Genomic DNA, 21,551 nt, shown 5'->3' with positions numbered 1-21,551 from the left:
GCGGAATTTGTTCTTGCTGTTTCTCAAACCAAAGTGCAATTTAAGAGAGGGTTATTACATAGGAATGTTAAATACATGGCTTTCATGCTAAATCTGTGACAATCTTTTCCCACATTCCAGTGCCGGGAAATTAGCAATTTAAATCTCTCTTTGAACTGTATTATGGATTCACTCCTCAGAGCTTCTAAAAAATAAAAAATAAAAATAAAAAACTGAATTCATTTATACTATTAGAATATTGTGATTTACGTAAGTAATAATTAATAAGTAAATACCTTACATTTATAAAACAGGGATGGGAAGTGTAGTAAGAGCTCAGACCTATTTTAAAAGATTCATCTAGTCCAAGGAAAGCCCCATCCTAGGGCTTTGAAAAATATGGCAGCATACATTCATGAATGGCACAGGAATTAAAATTCCTGGGGGTGGAAGGTCCACCTGCCCCAGTAGGGGGCTGGATTATAACCCCGCAGGGGTTGCAATCATCATTTCTTGGAAATTCAGATACAAATTAGCATGTCAAGGGCAGCTGAGGTTTTTCCCTGGAAAACTACAGCATTTTCTTCTATCCCAACATTCTCATAAAAACAAGATCCTCTACTTAGGCTTTATCCCCAAATCACCCGGGTGCTTGTTGAAAACACAGATTCCCACACTTTACATCCAGTTTCACCTATTCTATTTGTGCCCCCCAGGCCATCCCACCCCCATCACCATTATCTTGTTTTGAAATCTTCAGCTGCTCCGGAGGACCTCAGTGGACCAGGTGCCCTTTCCCTTTGATATTGATATACCAACCTGATGCTCCACTTCTTGCCTGGTCCATTCCCTCCCCTTCAGTTTATTCTTCCCCCTGTGTCCCAAGAATACTCTTATCCTCTTGGGGAGCTTACCCGGCTATGGTCACCAGTCTGTCAACAAATGCTTACAAAGCCCTTCAGTGGCCAAGGGCGGTGGCTCACACCTGTAATCTCAGCACTTTGGGAGGCCAAGGCAGGCAGATCACCTGAGGTCGGGAGTTCGAGACCAGCCCGACCAACATGGAGAAACCCCGTCTCTACTAAAAATACAAAATTAGCTGGGCGTGGTGGTGCCTGCCTGTAATCCCAGCTCCTCGGGAGGCTGAGGCAGGAGAATTCCTTGCACCTGGGAGGTGAAGGTTGCGGTGAGCCAAGATCACACCATTGCACTCCAGCCTGGGCAACAAGAGCAAAACTCTGTCTCAAAACAACAACACACACAAAAAAACAAACAACAACAACAACAAAAAACCTTTCAGTGGCCTAATCTCATGAGGGATACAGAAAATCACTATTTATCTTGCCCTGGTGATCAGAAAGCTTGGAAATAATTTACTTACTCCGTGGCCACAGATGTCAGTGATAGACACTTTGGAAAGTTATTTAGCTGCAGCCTCACTGTGTGCCAAGGCCGCAGCCCAGCTCACTGTCTAATTGAGTACCCTCAACACACATCCACATAAAACAGGTCCTTACTATCCTTTAGAGAAATTATTTTCCATGTTTTACAAAGGAACTTAGATATAAGAGACTCAATAACATGTCCAAAGTCAAACAATGAGTCAGTAGCAGATCCAGGATTTTAACCAAGATTCTGATACCCAGATCCACACAGTAAGTGCTCAAGAAGGGGTGGTTGTCAGAAAAGGAAATGCTCATACACTGTTGGTGGGAATGTAAAGTAGTACAGCCACTATGGAAAACAGTATGGAGGTTCCTCAAAAAATTAAAAATAGAACCACCATATGATCCAGCAATCCCATTGCTGGGTATATATCTGAAGGAAAGGAAATCAGTATGTCAAAGAGATCTCTGCACTCCCAGGTTTATTGCAGCAGTAGGCATAATAGCCAAGACAGGGAATCAACCTAAGTGCCCACTGATGCATGAATGAATAAAGAAAATGTGTGACTGGGCACGGTGGCTTACGCCTGTAATCCCAGCACTTTGGGAGGTCAAGGCGGGCAGATCACCTGAGGTTGAGAGTTTGAGACCAGGCTGACCAACATGGAGAAACCCTGTTTCTACTAAAAATACAAAATTAGCCAGGTGTAGTGGTGCATGCCTGTAATCCCAGCTACTCCAGAGGCTGAGGCAGGAGAATCACTTGAACCCGGGAGGCGGAGGTTGCAGTGAGCTGAGGTCACACCATTGCACTCCAGCCTGGACAAGAGCGAAACTCCATCAAAAAAAAAAGAAGACAAAAATGTGGTATGTATGCACAATGGAATAGTTATTCAGTCATTAAAAAATGAAATCCTACCATTTGCAGCAACATGGATAAAACTGGAGATCATTATGTTAAGTGAAATAAGCCAGGCACAGAAAGACTAATATTGCATGTTCTCACTCACATGTGGGAGCTAAAAAAGTGGATCTCATGGAGACAGAGAGTAGAATGGTAGTTACAAGAGGCTGAGAAGGGAAGGGGTGGAAGATGAAAAGAAGTTGGTTAAGGGGTACAAACATACAGTTAAATGGAATAAGTTCTAGTATTTGATAGTACAGTGGGGAAATCATAGTTAACAATCATTTATTATACACTTCAAAATAGCTAGAAGGTTTAGAATGTTCCCAACAAAAAGAAATGATAAATGTTGGAGGTGATGGATATCCCATTTACCCTGCTTTTATCATGACACATTGTATGTCTGTATCAAAATATTACCTGTACCCCATAAATATGTACAACCATGATATTGCAATAAAAAACCAAAATAAAATTAAAAAGAAAACGTGGTTGTTTAATAGTAATAATAATAATTCCAGAGTTGGTGTTTTTTTTTCATTTGGATTCCTCGGAAGCACATTCTGAGACAAGGATAATCCATATGAAAATGGTTTAAATAGAGAGCATTCTCAGGAAAAATCATTAGGTGAATAAGAAAATGGAGCAGGAAAGGGAAGAGGCCAAATAAGGGAATGGGGTGACAGCAAGCAGAGTTGTCTCGGGGACGGGGTAGGTCTCATCTCAGAGTTGTCCCCTCAGAGGAAAAGGAATGGAAACTTTTTTTTTTTTTTGAGATGGAGTCTCCCTCTGTTGCCCAGGATGGAGTGCAATGGCGAGATCTTGGCTCACTGCAACCCCTGCCTCCCAGGTTCAAGCGATTCTCCCACCTCAGCCTCCTGAATAGCTAGGATTACAGGTGCCCACCATCATGCCCGACTAATTTTTGTATTTTTAGTAGAGACGGGGCTTCACCATGTTAGCCAGGCTGGTCTTGAACTCCTGACCTCAGGTGATCTGCCCCCCTCGGCCTCCCAAAGTGCTGGGATTACATGCGTGAGCCACAGTGCCTGGTCCAGGAATGGAAATATTTCTATTCCATACCTGTCAGTTACTGATTAAGGGCTGCTTTAGGGGATGGGGAGAGGGATAATCTCCAGGCACACAAGGCTCTGTTATGATCACAGGTAATGTGAGCTCTGGCAGAGAAGGCTCAGGGTGGGAGGAAGGCATGCCCAGAGCCAGTGTGCACTGATGGCATCTGCTTCAGTGATCTTGAAACTGGAGTAGCATCATGAAAAGAAGCAAAAAGCTGGGGGGAGGGATAGCATTAGGAGATATATCTAATGTAAATGACGAGTTTAATGGGTATAGCACAACAACATGGCACATGTATACATGTGTAACAAACCTGCACATTGTGCACATGTACCCTAGAACTTAAAGTATAATAATAATAAAAAAACAAGAAGCAAAGCTGTTACCTTGGTTTGTTTTATAACCCTACGTATACCACACATATCATTCAGCGCTGAAGAGAAACCTGAAGAGAGAAACAAGCACCATCCTGTGTCAGTAGGGCTGGGTTTTGGTCCCAATTTTGCCAGAAATGAGCAACATGACCTTGGGGGAGTCATTTAGTCCCTGTGGTCCTCAGCATCCCCTCAGGACCTCTGGAGCCTCAGAGGCAATGCTGAAGACACTAAGGAAACACTTGTTGGTGGACTGAAATCATTCTATTATTTCAGCATGTTAGGAATTCAGGCTGTGGTTAACCTCCGAGCTCTTTTCCTGCTGTGTCTGTAACAGTGAGCCTTCCTCCCATTTTCCATGTTTCTATTATTCTCCTAGGGGAGTTTGCTTTTGTAGATGTGATTCAGCTCTGCAGAGGGAACCCATGACAGTCATGTGAGATGTGTTTAATTTTGTACAGTTTAACTGCATGTTAGTAACAGGGTTTACTAGATGACTCTGCTTTTCCAGTGATACTGAAAAGGAAAAATTATTCCTTTTTTTTCTAGAAGATTTATTTTATTTTAAATTTAACTTTTGTTTTAATTTTTGGAGACAGAGTCTTGCTCTGTCGCCCAGGCTGGAGTGCAGTGGTGCTATCTCGGCTCACTGCAACCTCTGCCAACCGGGTTCAAGTAATTCTCCTGCCTCAGCCTCCTTAGTAGCTGGGATTGCAGGTGCCTGCCACCACGTCTGGCTTTTAAAAATTATTATTACTTTTAGTAGAGACAAGGTTTCACCATGTTGCCCAGTCTGGTCTCAAACTCCTGAGCTCAGGTAATCTACTCGCCTCAGCCTCCCAAAGTGCTAGGATTACAGAAGTGATCCACCATGCCCAATCTTTTTTCCTAGAAGATTTAAAAGAGAAAAATATACATGACTATTTTTTGTGATTCCATGTTGTAATAAAGACATGGCAAAGGTTGTTTTTTGTTTGTTTTTTAATATGTGAATAAATGACCCTTTCTTTTCCACTTAGGATGAGATTTGGATTTATGCTATTAGACTTGTACTCTGGTTTTATAGTATTCTACAATTGGTTTGCAACTGGAATTAATTTCTGTCAATGTTGCTATTTGAGGCAGAGCTGGGTGTGAGGAATGTGACCCCCAAAATATGGTAGACAGGGCTGTGTCATCCAAATCCTCCTTCAAGCAAGGGCGTGCTGCTCAGCTGTGGGAGTGTGGTCAGCAAACAGCTTTCAGCTGTCAGCTCCGACAAGGCTAGCCTCAGCTGCCACTTCATCTGAGGTCATGCCCAGGACAGCCCGAAGCCCGTGACTGAGGGAATTGCGGGTGTAAAGGCGCAACCATTTTGACCTAACTGGGGAGACTCTGAAAAGCTACACCTGCTCCAGATTTTTCTGCTGGGTTGGCCAAAGGCTTTGATGGGCTGACATTGTAGTTATCTTTGTTGTTTATCTTCTTCCTCAGCACAATCCTGCTTCCTTTCACATTTTTTATAGGTATTGATCTCTAATAAATATCTTAGATGACTCTAACCTGAAACAGTTGATGCCAGGAGTGGTCCAAGAAAACAGGCAGTAAGATGGTTTTGGAAGTGGATCACACACCACTGGGTTGGCTGTGAGGACCCCATCACTGGTGGCAGGTAGAGCCCAGGCACCTTTGGCATGGTGGCCATTCAACTGTTTTTTTGTTTTTTTTTTTTTTTTTGAGATGGAGTCTCGCTCTGTCACCCAGGCTGGAGTGCAGTGGCATGATCTTGGCTCACTGCAAGCTCTGCCTCCCGGGTTCATGTCATTCTCCTGCCTCAGCCTCCCGAGTAGCTGGGACTACAGGTGCCTACCACCAGGCCTGGGTAATTTTTTTGTATTTTTAGTAGAGATGGGGTTTCACTGTGTTAGCCAGGATGGTTTTGATCTCCTGACCTCGTGATCCGCCCACCTTGGCTTCCCAAAGTGCTAGGATTACAGGTGTGAGCCACCGCACCTGGCCCCATTCAATTGTTAAATCTTTCACTGGAATGACTTGGGAGTGTACCAATGGCAGTGAATGCACTAGCAGGTGCAATGTATCAGGCATCCAAGACGTTGAAGGGAAAGGTAGATATAAGGATAATGGGATTGGATGGCTATTGCTAAGTGACGCTGATGTTCCACAGAAAGATGGAACAGCTTAGGGTGAAAGCCAGGTGTGAAATTCAGATGTGAAAGCCAGACTTGGTGGATGCATGCAAAGCTCCTTCAGCCCTGCAGTGACAGCACAGAAAAAGTTGAAGGCTAATAGTCCAAGTGGCTGAACTTCAAAAAAATATAGGTAGATCTGTGCTAAGGTCAGGGCCCAGGTTAGAAAAACCTTTAACCCTAATAGATGGAATGGAGACATGTTGGTAGATATCCCCAAGGATTTTAACATCTCAGTCTCTGACCTTCCTAAGCCATCAGTTGCCTTGGACTGGCATGGTGAATGCATAAGTGGAATCGCCACAGTGACAGAAATGGAGGCCGTATATACTTCCCAGAGCATATAAAAGCACTCCTCGGCCGGGCGCAGTGGCTCAAGCCTGTAATCCCAGCACTTTGGGAGGCCGAGGCGGGCAGATCACGAGGTCAGGAGATCAACACCATCCTGGCTAACATGGTGAAACCCCATCTCTACTAAAAATACAAAAAATTAGCTGGGCATGGTGGTGGGTGCCTGTAGTCCCAGCTACTCGGGAGGCTGAGGCAGGAGAATGGCGTGAACCCGGGAGGCGGAGCTTGTAGTGAGCTGAGATCACGCCACTATACTCCAGCCTGGGCAACAGAGCGAGACTCAGTCTCAAAAATAAAAATAAAAATAAAGCAGTCCTCGCTTTGCATAGTGGTGAGGGATGGTAAAAACAACTGTTCAACCTGAAACTATGCAGACATCTTTTTTTAATGCACATTTTAAAAATTTATTTTTAACTCACAAATAAAAATTAGATATATCTATGGCAGTGGTCCCCAACCTTTTTGGCACCAGCGACTGATTTCATGGAAGATGATTTTTCCGTGGACCAGGGAGGGGATGGTTTTGGGATGATTCAAGTGCATTACATTTATTATGCACTTTATTTGTATTATTATTACATTGTAATATATAATGAAATAATTATACAACTCAACATAATGTAAAATCAGCAGGAGCCCTGAGCTTGTTTTCCTGCAACTAGATGGTGCTATGTGGGGGTGATGCGAGACAGTGTCAGATCATCAGGCATTAGATTCTCATAATGAGAACGCAACCTAGATCCCTCACATGCACAGTTCACAGTAGAGTTCATGCTCCCATGTGAATCTAATGCTGCTGTTGATCTGACAGGCAACAGAACTCAGGTGGTAATGCGAGCGATGGGGAACAGCTGTAAGTACAGATGAAGCTTTGCTTGCTCACCTGTTGCTCACCTCCTACTGTGCAGCCTGGTTCCTAACAGGTCATGGACTGGTACCGGTCCGTGGTCTGGCACTTGGGGATTCCTCATCTATGGCATACAACATGATGATCTGATATATGTATATCTTGTGGAATGTCTAAATCAAGCTACCATACCTACTATCTCACTTTGTGGTGAAAAGATTTAAAATCTACTATCTTAGCTATTTTCAAGTGTATGATACATTGGTATTGACTGTAGTCACAATGTTGTACAATAGATCTCCTGAACTTTTTCCTCCTGTCTAAAATTTTATTTTTTTATTTTTTTTTGAGATAGAGTCTCACTCTGTCACCCAGGCTGGAGTGCAGTGGCACGATCATGGCTCACTGCAGCCTTGGTGATCTACCAGGCTCAGGTGATCCCCTCATCTAAGCCTCTCAAGTATTAAATTGATGCAAAAGTTATTGCAGGTTTGTCATTAAAATAATGGCAAAAACCGCAATAACTTTTGCACCAAGTCAATAGCTGGAACCACAGGCATATGCCACCATGCCGGCTTATTTATTTTTTGTAGAGACCAGTTCTCCCTACATTGCCCAGGCTACTCTTGAACTCCTGAGCTCAAGCAATACTACTGCCTCAGCCTCCCAAAGTGTTGGGATTACAGGCGTGAGTCACTGTACTCAGCCCTGACTAGAATGTTGTACTCTTTAACCAACATCTTCCCAATCCAACCCTCATCCCCCAGACTCTAGTAACCATCACTCTACTCTTTATGAGTTTAACTCTATTATACATTCCACATATAAGTGAAATCATGCAGAATTTGTCTTTTTTCTTTTTCCATGTGTTTGAAAGGATATCTGTTTCTGTGCCTGGCTTATTTCACTTACATGTCCTACAGATTCATCCATGTTGTCACAAATGACAGGATTTCCTTCTCTTTCACAATGGATTGCTGTAGATTATTCCATTCTGGGTATACACCACATTTTCTTTATTCATTTGTTGATGGTTACAGGTTGATTCCATATCTTGGCTATTGTGAATAGTGCAACGCGATCTTAATACTCAATGGGAAGAATTATGATTGTTCTGCAACTTGTAAAAAGTTTTGTCAAAATATTAAAAACTGTCTTTCTGTCAGTTATGAAAGAGGAAATGAAAAATTATAGTAAAACTAATATTTGCTTAGTGTGTGTGTATATATATACATATATTTATTTTATATATACATATATTATATATTATTTATTATTTATATATTATTTATATTATTTAATATTATTTATTATTTAATATATATTTTATAATAATATACATTATTACATATATTTATTTTATATATACACATATATATTTACAATATATATATGTGTGTATATATATATTTTTTTCTCTTTTGAGATGGAGTCTCACCCTGTCACCAAGGCTGGAGTGCAGTGGGATGATCTCAGCTCACTGCAACTTCCACCTCCCAGGTTCAAGTGATTCTCCTGTCTCAGCCTCCCAAGTAGCAGGGATTACAAGTGCCCACCATCATGCCTCACTAATTTTTGTATTTTTAGTAGAGATGGGTTTTCACCATGTTGGCCAGGCTGGTCTCGAACTCCTGACCTCAAGTGATCCACCCACCTCGGCCTCCCAAATTGCTGTGATTTCAGGTGTGAGCCACCACGCCTGGCCTACTTAGTATACTCTTATCAATTGTTTAAAAAAATCATAATAGGGAGGGCATTAAACAGAGACAGGCCAGTATTTTAGCTTCTAGGTAAACAGAGCCCAATGTAAAACAATAAAACAAAACTAACACCAACTGACTTCTAACCAGGGCCTTCCCACACTAAACCAATCAGGAACATTTTCATTGTCTTCCCTCCTTGTAAAAGCTCACAGCTCATGCTGCTGTAGCCAAGCACTCCCAATGTCTTTTGATTCTGAGCGCTACCTAAATCATGAATTGTTCTTTGTTTAAAATAAACTCTATTACATTTATTTTGTCTAAAGGTGTTATTTTTAACAGATTTGGTGTCAGAAATGGGATCCAAGGCATTCTCTGGCAGCCCCAGGAACACAGAGCTACCAGGGGAGGTAGCCACAGACCACACTGTGCTCACTGTTCTCTTGTTTGTAACTGGATGCTGTGATTAATTCCCTCTCAGACTGAGCTCCATGAATTATATTTTGAGCTCCCTAGAACTTCATTTGAGCAAACAGGGTCCAGGATCAAATTGGATTTGATGATTAACCAGATTGGATCCAGATACAGGCCTTGGCTAGGTACCTGTTGACAATAGGTTCATCTGAATCAAATGAGTCTGGCACTCTATCTTCTGGAACTCCAGCAAATTTTATGTATAAGAATTACAGACCCAGGACTTGCACATTTTTAGAAAAATTGGTTAATCTTACAAAGATAACTTAGAATTAGAGTGGTCACTATGGGGAACTTTTAACCCAGATGAAATCGTTCACCTGTGAGGTACATTGGAAAAGAAAGAATCTAAAATGCAACGGGATGCATTTTTTAATTGGTACAAAGAAACATCTAGAAGATAAAATGAATTAAAAATTGCCTCCCTAAAAAATTCCTTACAGGAGGCAAAGGAAAATCTTAAGCAACAAACTCAGGACATTAAAAAAAAAGGACTCTACCTTGACTGAATTAACCCTGACTGTTCCTTCTCTTTATCTGTCCTTACCTCAATACTCTGAGTTCACTAACCCTTTTGCCCAGCTACCCTTTCACCCTGAAGACAATGAAAAAAGGGAAGTTAGGCAAATGCTTGCAAAAGGAGACCCTCTGATCAGGCAGGCATGCCTGCCATAATCACCTTCACTCCATGGTCTAAAATTGAGCTTAGGGCCATTGTAAATGATTTCCCTAGCCCCAAGAAAACCTCCTGGAAATGTACTAAGGAATTCAGAAACCTTATTGGAGCATTTGATCCAGTACTCCCTGATCTTTACCAATTTATTCATGTGCTTTTGCGAGCTGGTGATGCTTGAAGATGGATAGCAGGAGTGGAATGGGACCAACCTGCAGAGGATGTGAAAGACCCTCCAAACCTCCTGAAAAGAAAGGCAGAAAAAAGCTGGAAGAATTGCCGAAGACTTTCAAATTCAGTTCCTAAGATTTTTCCACAAAAAGTTGATTGGTCCATCATACAATCTTATAGACAGAAAAAGATGAACCAATTTCAAATTACAGAGCCCATTTAGAAACACTATTTATAAAACATGCTGGACTTGAAATACCACAAGGGGCACTTCCTGCAGAGACTGAAATGGCATTAGCTTCTGCATTTGTAAATGGACTTCATCCTAAATTTAGTGATTTAATTAGAAAACATACACCAGGATGGAAAGTTATAGATATGACTGAATTGGTGGCCCCAGTTGAACATTCTGAGAGGATTCTAAAGCAAGAGAAAAATCAAAAGGCAAATAAAGGGCAACACAGAGAGACCCCCATCTCTACAAAAATAAATGAAAAAATTAGCCAGGCATGATGACATGTGCCTGTAGTCCCAGCTACTCAGGAGACTGAGGTGGGAGGATCACTTCAGCCCAGGAGGTTGAGGCTGCAATGGGCCCTGATTGTGCTACTGCACTCCAACCTGGGCGACAGAGCAAGACCTTGTCTCAAAAGCAACAACAACAACAACAACACAAACAGAGGCAAATAGGCTCATGTCTTCATGTTACCAAAATGCCAGGGGTTTGGTTTAGGTCCTGCTGCTCACTGCACAGAAAGCCAATCACTGAGAAAGTGAGTATCGCCAGAGAAGAAGGCTTTCATCAGTTGCCGCAGCCGAGAAGATGGGAGCTTAGTCTCAAATCCATCTCCCTGACCAAATAAAATTGGAAGTTTATATAGCAGGGAAGAAATGTAGCCATGTGTGGGCAAACAGGGATTAGGAAGGGGTAAGGAGGAGGAGTTGGTCAATCAGGAAGCAGGTGGTCAGTTAAGCCAGCAGTCCCCAACCTTTTTGGCACCAAAGACCAGTTTCATGGAAGACAATTCTTCCACACATGGTGGTAGGGGTGGGGGATAGGGGATAGTTTCAGGATGAAGCTGTTCCACTTCAGATGATCAGGCATTAGTTGGATTCTCATAACAAGTGTGCTATCTGGATCCCTTGCATGCACAGTTCACAACAGCGTTCCTGATCCTATGAGAATCTAATGGTGCTGCCGATGCAGCTCAGTTGGTAATGCTCACTCACCCTCCACTCACTCCCTGCTGTGCAGCCCAGTTCTTAACAGGCCATGGATCCCAGTCCATGGTCTGGGGATTGGGGACCCCTTAGTAGGCAATCATGATGAGCAAAGCGTCTGGATTTCATTGTCCAGATATGGTCATCTGTTAAGTTTCAGCTCCTTAATAGTATCTGGGAGGCCTGATGGTTGATTTCCTGAAAAAAGAACTCAGATAAGACAAATGAAACTTTCTCAAGTTTCAAGACTGGGAGGGTCAATTTCTTTTTCTTTTTCTTTTTCTTTTTTTTTTTTTTTTTTGAGACAGAGTCTCACTCTGTTGCCCAGGCTGGAGTGCAGTGACATGATCTGGATTCACTGCAACCTCCACCTCCCAGGTTCAAGCAATTCTCTTACCTCAGCCATCCGAGTAGCTGGGATTGCAGGTGCACGCTACCCATGCCCAGCTATTTTTTTTTTTTTTTGTATTTTTAGTAGAGACAGGTTTTTGCCATGTTGGCCAGGCTGGTCTCCAACTCCTGGCCTCAAGTGATCCACTCACCTTGGCCTCCCACAGTGCTGAGATTACAAGCATGAGCCACTATGCCCAGCCTGGGAGGGTTAATTTCTATGTTTATTCAAAAGAAACCATAAACATCAGTTACATGGGACGATTGGGCTGGTTTAAGTAATACTCACAGCAACTACAATAAAGGAAGACATCTCGAGGCACAAGTTTCTTTAGTTTGGGGCCTCTTAGTATTGATTTCAAATACATGAATATACTGAAGGAGGACCAAAGAAACTTGTGCCTCTAAATGTCCTTCTTTATTGTAAACAGCCAGGCCACTGGAATCAAAATTGTCCAGTTTTTTTTTTTTTTTTTTTTTTTTTTCTGAGACGGAGTATCACTCTGTCACCCAGGCTGGAGTGCAGTGGTATAATCTCGGCTCACTGCAATCTCCATTTCCTGGGTTCAAGTGATTCTCTCGCCTCAGCCTCCTTAGCAGCTGGGACTGCAGGCACACACCACCATGCCCGTCTAATTTTGGTATTTTTAGTAGAGATGGGGTTTCTCCATGTTGGCCATGGTGGTGTCGAACTCCTGACCTCAGGTGATCCGCCCGTCTCAGCCTCCCAAAGTGCTGGGATTACAGGCATGAGCCACCATGCCTGGCCAAAATTGTTCAGTCTCGCACTAGGCATGTGATGAACCCATTTCTTTTGACCCAGACATTTTCCCCTCCAGATGAAGCCCCTGAGGGTTTGACTCCTGGAATAATAACACTAACGAGGCTCCCAGGTTTTTTTTCCATAATACCTTTAAATGAACAAGGGGAAACAAAAATTAAGATTAATGGGAAACAGGCAGGGTGATTCATGCCTGTAATCCCAGCTATTTGGGAAGCTGAGGTGCGAAGGTCACTCAAACCCAGGAGTTTGAGGCTGTAGTGAGCTATGATTGCATCACTGCACTTGAGACGGGGTGACAGAGGGAGACCCTGTCTCAAAAGGAAAAAAAAAAAAAAAAAAAGTAGATAAAGTGGCTCCAGTATTTACCAAAACTGTATAAGACTTCCCATTAATCTTTTTTTTTTTTTTTTTGTCTTAAGAGGCAGGGTCTCACTCTGTCACCCACGCTGGAATGTAGTGGCATGATCACAGCTCACTGCAATCTTGACCTCCTAGGCTCAAGGGATCATCCCACCTCAGCCTCTCAAGTAGCTAGGACTACAGGTGCATGCTACTGTGCCTGGCTAATTTTTTTAAAAACGTTTTGTAGAGATGGAATCCTGCTATGTTGCTCAGGATGATCTCAAACTCCTGGCCTCAAGTGATCATCCCTTCCTTGGCCTCTCAAAGTGTAATGATTACAGATGTGAGCCACTGTGCCTGGCCACGTTATGTACTTCTTTAAATTTTTTTATTTTTATTTTTTTGAGATGGAGTCTCTCTCTGTTGCTCAGGTTGGGGTGCAGTGGCACAATCTGGGCTCACTGCAACCTCTGCCTCCCAGGTTCAAGCGATTCTCCTACTTAAACCTCTGAGTATCTGGGACTACAGGCACATGCCACCATACCAGCTAATTTTTGTATTTTTAGTAGAGACGGGGTTTCACCATGTTGGCCAGGCTGGTCTTGATCTCTTGACCTCAAAGTGATCCACCTGCCTTGGTCTCCCAAAGTGCTGGGATTACAGGTGTGAGTTACCGTGCCTGGCCCACCTTATATACTTTAAAACCCCACCTTCATAAATCAGCAAATTCCTTGCAATAAAAAGAATAGTTTCATGGTGGAGGTTTAAAATCAAGTCCAAATGTCTCCATGTCTGAACCTGTTCAAATGATACTTGGACCATTTTCAGAAAAATATGCCTTCTTACTTTGTGATGCTGCCCCAGTGAATCTATGGGGACAAGACTTGCTAAAATTTACACAAAATTATCTTCGGAAAGAGATAATCTTATAATTTCCTGACTTTCCTGAACCTGAATTGCTCTGTTACATACTGGCAGAAGCTGATAACACTGAAACTCAAATCTATAAAAACCTGTTCTTTCTGAAGAACCTAGATATTTGTGGGCTTCCTCCTTAAATGACATAGGAAATATTTAAAGTGCTGAACCCACAAAAATCAAAACAAAAAAAACCCAAATAGGTCATTCTAAGCTGCTATCTAAATTACCTCAATATCCACTAAAACCAGATGTAGTCAGGGGCTGTCACCAATTGCAGAGGAATTAATTATACAAAGATTTCTAATGTTTTGCACTCGTCCTTGTAACACCCCAGTCTACCACTTTAAAAACCCAGTGGACAAGATTGGAGATTTGTTCAAGACCTACATGCAGGAAATAAGATTGTAATACTAAGGTTACCAGTAGTTCCAAATTCTAATACCTTGTTGTATAAGGTACCCCAAAATTTAAAATGGTTCACAGTGAGGACACACAGTATTCCAGCTGATAAAGGGAGTCACTACTTATTTGTTTTTACTTGGAAAAAAATCAACAATATAATTGGACTATAATGCCAAAGGGATTTACCAAGGCCCATCTTATTTTTCTCAGACTTTGCATCAGGATTTGCCAAATTTGCAATTTCCTAGGAATTCTGCTCTTATTCAATATGTTGATAACCTACTGCTATGTTCTTTCTCATACTAAGGAAGAGTCAGAAATAGATTCAACTTACTTCTTTTTTTGTGTGTGATGGAGACTTGCTCTGTTGCCCAGGCTGGAGTGCAGTGGTACAATCTTGGTTCACTGCAGTCTCCACCTCCCAGGCTCAAGCAATTCTCATGCCTCAGCCTCCCAAGTAGCTGGGACTACAGGCACGTGCCATCACACCCAGCTAATTTTATATTTTTAATAGAGATGGGGTTTCACCATGTTGACCAGGCTGGTCTCTAACTCGGCCTCAAGTTGATTGCTTGAACCTGGGAGGCAGAGGTTGCAGCAACCTGAGATTGCACCACTGCACTCCAGCTTGGGCAACAGGGGCTCCATCTCAAAATAAAATAAAACAATAAATAAATAAATAAATAAATAAATAAATAAATAAATAAAATAATGCTGCAATCTACTTAACCCTTCTACCCTACTACCCTTACTTGACAAAGGTGAGGACCACAACTATGTAAATCTCATATCACAGCTATTGACTCCTCAATTGATTTATAAGATGTCCCATTAAACACCTTAAGATAATACATTTTGCTGATGGATTTTATGCTAAAAATGCAGAAGTAAAATACCAAGGAGGGCATGCCTGGACTACCCAGAATGAATTAACAGAAAAGGGAGCTCTTCCCCAGTTGAAGTCAGCCCAACCAGCAGAGGTGCATGCTCTCACTCAAGGCCTGTCAAATATCCCAGGGCAAATCAGACAACATTTATACAGACAGTAGATAAGCCTTTGGGGGTAGTCCATGATTTTGGCATGTTTTAGAAGCAAAGAGGTTTCCTCATTTCTAGTGGGTCCACCACCGAAAATGAGCCCCAGGCAAATGAACTTCTTTCTGCTATTTTGCTGCCCTCACAAGTTGCTGTTATTAAAATTAAAGCTCACTTGTAAAACTGAACCTGAATATCAAGACAATGCCTTAGTGAACTTCCACGCTAAGGTAGCTGTCACTAAACATGTTACGGTATGCAATTTGGTCGAATTCTATAACATTAATTCTGATCAAATCACCTATGATAATTTGTTCAATAAACGATTCTATGCACCTGAATTAGAAAAACAAAATTGGCACTTAAAAGGATGCAAATGTAATACTAAACATGAACTCACTGAGGGCCCTGACAGCCACCTAGTCCTCCTCAAGTCCTTAAAACTACCAGTGTTAAAGGCTCTGCACTCCACAACTCACCATAGTGTAGACAAAGTGGTTCAAATTATGAAAAAGTATAGGTGGAGTAATTGTTCTAAAGTTGCAAAAATGGTTTATAACACATGTCTGATTTATGAGATTCATAATTCTGTGAAAACCATTAAGGTTTCAAACAGTACATTTCTACCACCTGCTGGACCATGTGAACACCTACAAAAGAACTTAATTTAGTTGCCACCCTAAATGGGCTATCAGTATGTTCCTGTAACTGTATGCCTGTTCTCAGGGTGGATTGAGGCCTTGCCATGCAGGGAGACTGATGCCACAACAGTAGTAAAAAAAAAAAAAAAAAAAAAAAAAGACCACCAAAAAAACAAAAAACAAAGAATGTGTTTCCTTTATGGGATATCCCTAGAAAGATTTCCAGTGATAGGGGAACTCATTTTACTGTACAACTTTATTGTTACTATTATTATTATTGTTATTTTTGAGGCAGAGTCTCACTCTGTTATCCAGGCTGGGGTGCAGTGGCATGGTCTTGGCTCACTACAACCTTCACCTCCTGTGTTCAAGCGATTCTCCTGCCTCAGGCTCCCAAGTAGCTGGGATTACAGGCATGCACCACCATATCTGGCTAATTTTTGTATTTTTAGTAGAGACGAAGTTTCACCATGTTGGCCAGGCTGGTCTCAAACTCCTGACCTCAGGTGATCTGCCTGCCTTAGCCTCCCAAAGTGCTGGAATTACAGGCATGAGCCACCAAGCCTGGCCTATTGGACAAATTATTAAACAATTTTTTAAAGGTTTACAAACAAAATAGCATGACTGTTGTCCTTATCCCTAGTCTTCTGAAAAGGCTGAATAGACAAATGGCATCCTAAAACTAAAATTGGCCAAGATGATGGAATCTTCTGGATTGCCTGGCCAAAAGTTTGAACACTGGATTTAATGGCAATTATATCTACCCATGCTGGAAAGTGCAAGATGACACCTCATGAAATTGTACTGGAAGACCTATGCCCTTAATAATAGAGCTTCATGTATCTCCCATATTTGTAACCTGGGGTATGACTCAGTGTTGCTAGACCTTGATAAATTATGCTGAAGCATACAATAAGTTCTCACAAAATCATTGATCAGCTCTTGGAAACTGTGACTTTAAGCAAAAAAGAAGTATAATAAAACAAATTTTATTTTTCTCATCAATGTTAAAATGAAGCAACATTGAATGAAACACATTATTCAAGGAACATTGTTTTGCTTAAAATCATTGTTTCCAAAACACTATCAATGATGGCATCAATTGAGAACTTACTGTATTTCCATCAGGTAATAATAGTAGCTTTCTGTGACCCACTGATTGATTATCAGAATCCTCATGGTCTAGAACTTGGACACTGCGTCTTTTGGAATTTATATCAAAGAAAGTCTGCCCTTGAGTTTCACTGGAAGGGACCACACCAACTTCTCACCACTTACAATACAGTAAAGCCTTGAGTTTTGGACCAATGCTTCTCAACTCAAGAGGGCCCTTCCAGACTCTTAGAACTGACAACCAGTTAGGGATCTCAAGGTAAAGTTGACCAGGAACATCTCTCCCCGAAACAGATGGCATCTTGAATGTAGACAGCTTTCCCAAGATCAGAGATCAAGAACCTCCTCTTCCTGGGCAGGGCGCCGTGGCTCACACCTGTAATCCCAGCATTTTGGGAGCCTGAGACGGGCGGATCACGAGGTCAGGAGATCGACACCATCCTGGCTAACACGGTGAAACCCCGTCTCTACTAAAAATACAAAAAATTAGCTGGGCGTGGTGGCGGGCACCTGCAGTCCCAGCTACTCGGGAGGCTGAGGCAGGAGAATGGTGTGAACCTGGGAGGCAGAGCTTGCAGTGAGCTGAGATCGCACCACTGCACTCCAGCCTGGGTGACTGAGCGAGATTCCATCTCAAAAAAGAACCTCCTCTTCCTATCATGGAACCCCTGTTCTTTTTCTCTCCTGTTTCTTACTCTTCCTTTCTATCTGTGTATAGCATGATAATGCCATAATTAGAATCTCACAGTCTATAGCTTCTGCAGAAAATTTTGCTAAATTCTGGATTTTCCATGCTAAGTCAAAATACTTGCATGGCTTTTTAGAGACCCATTAGTGTATCTTGTGACTCAATTTGCCAGAATCTCAAATGCAACAATCTGTTTAGATTATACCGTTGGTCTCTTTATAGAGTTAAACTTCTAGACCCCTTTATTCTTCTTTTTTAACCCAACCATGGAATAGGATGGCCAGGTCTGCTGACCATATTGCAAGGAGGCTATGCACAAAAAGGAGAACATTAACAGAGCTATTTACAAGAATGCCTATCTACATAGGTATTTTGGCAGACTTCTAGGACGTAATAACTCCGTATCAGTCTCTTGGTTAGAAACAGGTGATGCCAACTAATTACTCCATAACTGAAGTTTCCCAAGGAGGAGCCTTGTTCACCCTAGGTACATCCTTCCCCCCCCACCCCCTAGGCTTTCAGGAATGTCCTAGGTACATCTTCATCAGCAGAGAATTTAACTGTCAGCCATATGCTTGGACCACCCCATACCTTGACAGACGGAGAATGAAAGGCCAGTGGGGACTAGGGATTTTAAAGGTGCCATTGTCACTACATAACCAGTCAGAAGCTAAACATTGGTACACCCCTCTAAACCTGCATCATAGATTAAAAAGAAACTGACCAGCAGATGACAACCCTGCCAAGGGGGCATCATATGTTAGGTCCATTCTCCCATGGCTTGGGATGACTACAAATGAAATAAAGGTCAAAAATTTTTCTTTGACATTAGTTACTATTGCGGGTTCTACAGCTAAGGCTATAGCTATCCAACAAAAATCTCTAAATTCTTTTACTCAAGTAGTTTTAGATAATAGGCTTGCATTGGACTATTGGGTGAACAAGGAAGAGTCTATGCAATGAGCTCATTTTACCCTGTTCCTCCTGTTGTGCCTGGATAAATACCTCTTTTATTAGAAACTCGATCACAAGAAATTAACAAACAGGCCACCTGGTTAAAACAAGTTGAATCCCCCTCTGGTTCATTCCTTGACTTATTCAATTTTAGCTGTTTTGATTCATGAGGACCTTGGCTAAGGAGCATACTCTAGTCTCTTGGTATTATCCTCCTGATGGTCATCATTGTAATCACCCTGGTTTGCTGTGTTCTGTCAAGAGTCTTAAATGCATGCTCTCAGCCATCAGCGGTACATTAGATGCTCTCACCTTGATCAGAGTGACAATAATGATGTGAACAACAAAAGGAATCTTTCTTCAATGAGCCTGACATCATGACTTGTGAGTTCCACAGAGACAAAGACAATTCACCTGTGATGGTAACAGGGAGGGGTGCCTATGCTTAAGTATTGTTCAGTCTCTCATAAGCGGCTCACCAAAAACACAGAATAATTGTTTTTAACAAAAATTCTAACAGGGAGGGCATTAGACTGTTAAAGCAAACTAAATATGACCTGAGAAAGACTTCGTGCTTCTATATTTGAGTCCTTGTGGACAAACTGTAACCTAGCTTAATAGGCATACAAAATTGAAAACCTAATTTAGAAGCATGCGCCTGTAACAATAGCTGAGTTTTGGCCAATCCCAGCAGCCATATTTCAGCCACTCATAGACTGCTAAGTGTTCAAACCGTGTTCAAATAAGGCAAACGCCAACCTGTAACCAATCCAGCTGTTTCTGTACCTCACTGCTGATTTCCGTACCTCACTTCCCTTTTTCTGTTTATAAATTTGTTCTAACCACAAGCCTTCTCTGGAGTCTCTCTGAATCTGCTGTGATTCTGGGGGCTGCCCAATTCGTGAGTCATTCATTGCTCAATTAAACTCCTTTAAATTTAATTCGGCTGAAGTTTTTATTTTAACAAGACAGAGGCAACCCTAGTACTTTAGGTTCCTACGTGTAAGCAGACTGGAGCCCAATGTAAAGAGTAAAACAAAACTCAAGACTACCAATAAGAAAACACCAGCTAACCTCTAACTAGGGTCTTTCCACCTAATCCAGTGAAGTACACTTTCATCTTCCCTTTGTGTAAAAGCTCACTGCCCATGCTGCTGCAATAAAGCATTCTGAATTTCTTTTGATTCTGAGAGCTACCAATTCATGAATTGTTCTTTGCTCAAAATATACTATTAAATGTATATTATCTAAGGTTTTGAAATGTTAGTAATTTAAACATTAGAAACATTAAATTTCTACGTAAATAAACAACATAGAAAATAAATAGCAAGAGTAGGCCGGGTACGGTGGATCATGGCTGCAATCCCAGCAATTCAGGAGGCCAAGGCGGGTGGATCACCTGAGGTCAAGAGCTTGAGACTAGCCTGGCCAACATGGTAAAACTTTGTCTCCACTAAAAATATAAAAAATTAGCTGGGCATGGTGGTGCACACCCGTAATCCCAGCTACTTGGGAGGCTGAGGCGGGAGAATTGCTTGAACCTGGAGGCAGAGTGCAGTGAGTCGAGATTGCACCACTGCACTCCAGCCTGGGCTACAGAGTAAGACTCCCTCTCAAAAAAAAGAAAAAGAAAACAAATAGCAAGGGTAAATAAATTGTAAATGAAACAACAGGAGTCATTTGGATAGTGCTTACCTTCTTATGTAACTTACGACATGGAGCGAGCATCTTTTCTCTGACTTGATGAATTGCTCTCGTTTCTAAGACTGGATCAGCTTCTGACATTGTATCCTTTGTTTCTTCAGTATCATGAAAAATCTCCCAGAGTTGCTTCAATGTGAAGTTTCTGCCAGGACAACTTCTTCTGCGACAGCATGCTTTTTGCCACACTTCCTTCCCCATTTATGTTGTTTGCCTTTCTAAGTTCCTCTGGCTGGGACTTTTGAATGACGCAGTGGCCACATTCTCACAGTGAACTGTTTTTCTGTAACTCATTCAATTCGGAGTTCACTTCCAGCGTTACCACTTTTTGGACTTTTTTCTGCGCTTTCATCTTTGTTGGCCAATTTCCTCTTTTGAGTATCCATTATTGTAAATCATCCTGTGTCTTCATTCACAGGAAAATCAGCAACACAGCTACATGCTTTGCTGTGTATGAACTGAACATATGTGCAGTGGCCAATCATCAGTGGACTTTGAAAGGAGTGGTGTGATTGGTTATTGATCATGCTATGCATTTGTTATTTACATAGTGATTTGTGGACAAAAGAGCTGACAGTGAGGTTTGTACTTTGGGTAATTGTGCACAGTTAATAACGTTGTAGCTGAAATTTAAACCATGTTGTTGGGGTTCTGGTGTGATTTAACTAAGTGGTAGTAACTAAGATTTGTGCATATTGGGACCATGCAAAGTGAGGACTAACTATACTTTCAACCCTTACCAAGACTTATCCAGCTGCTGCCATTATCAAATGTCCGATACATCTGCAACAGAGACCAACACTGAGCCCCTGATGTGACACCTTTCCTCAACGAGACCAACTGGCCACTTGATGGAAGCTGACTACCTTAGGTCTCTTCCATCCTGGAAGGGTCAGTGGTTTGATCCCACAGGACATATTCAGGTTATGAGTTTTCCTATATAAATGTAAATGTCTAAACATAATTCTTTGTCACTGAATAGAATGCTTCAGAATATATATACTATAATATTATTTAGAAAAACATTTAAATAATGTAAAAACAATATTAAATATTGATACATATATAGAACTTTTAAAGTATTTTTTAATAGATTGATTAGATACACACTACACTCCCTGCAAGGATTCAGGTGGTGGAGAGTAAAGCAGTGAAGATGTCTTGCTTTGCAGAAATATTTATTGGATTTCATATACTTTTAAGGCCGTATTGGAAGCTGGCAAAGATCCTACTTAGTC

The 21,551-nt window shown here is 41.7% G+C and overlaps 1 protein-coding gene across 1 annotated transcript in view; it reads right to left on the bottom strand.

Moving 5' to 3' along the window:
* ATP6V1C1 (ATPase H+ transporting V1 subunit C1) overlaps positions 1-20,760 on the bottom strand; it is an 89,735-nt gene extending 68,975 nt beyond the window's left edge. The window contains exon 1 of the mRNA XM_021942553.2: positions 20,308-20,760. The gene's annotated coding sequence lies outside the window, so the exon portion shown is untranslated. The remainder of the gene's footprint in view (positions 1-20,307) is intronic.
* Positions 20,761-21,551: the final 791 nt, after the last annotated feature.

The sequence above is a fragment of the Papio anubis genome, chromosome 8 (genome assembly GCF_008728515.1).
Source record: "Papio anubis isolate 15944 chromosome 8, Panubis1.0, whole genome shotgun sequence".
Classification (NCBI taxonomy): domain Eukaryota; kingdom Metazoa; phylum Chordata; class Mammalia; order Primates; family Cercopithecidae; genus Papio; species Papio anubis.
The sequence above is the reverse complement of the archived record's forward strand: the minus strand, read 5'-3'. Positions and strand labels throughout refer to the sequence as shown.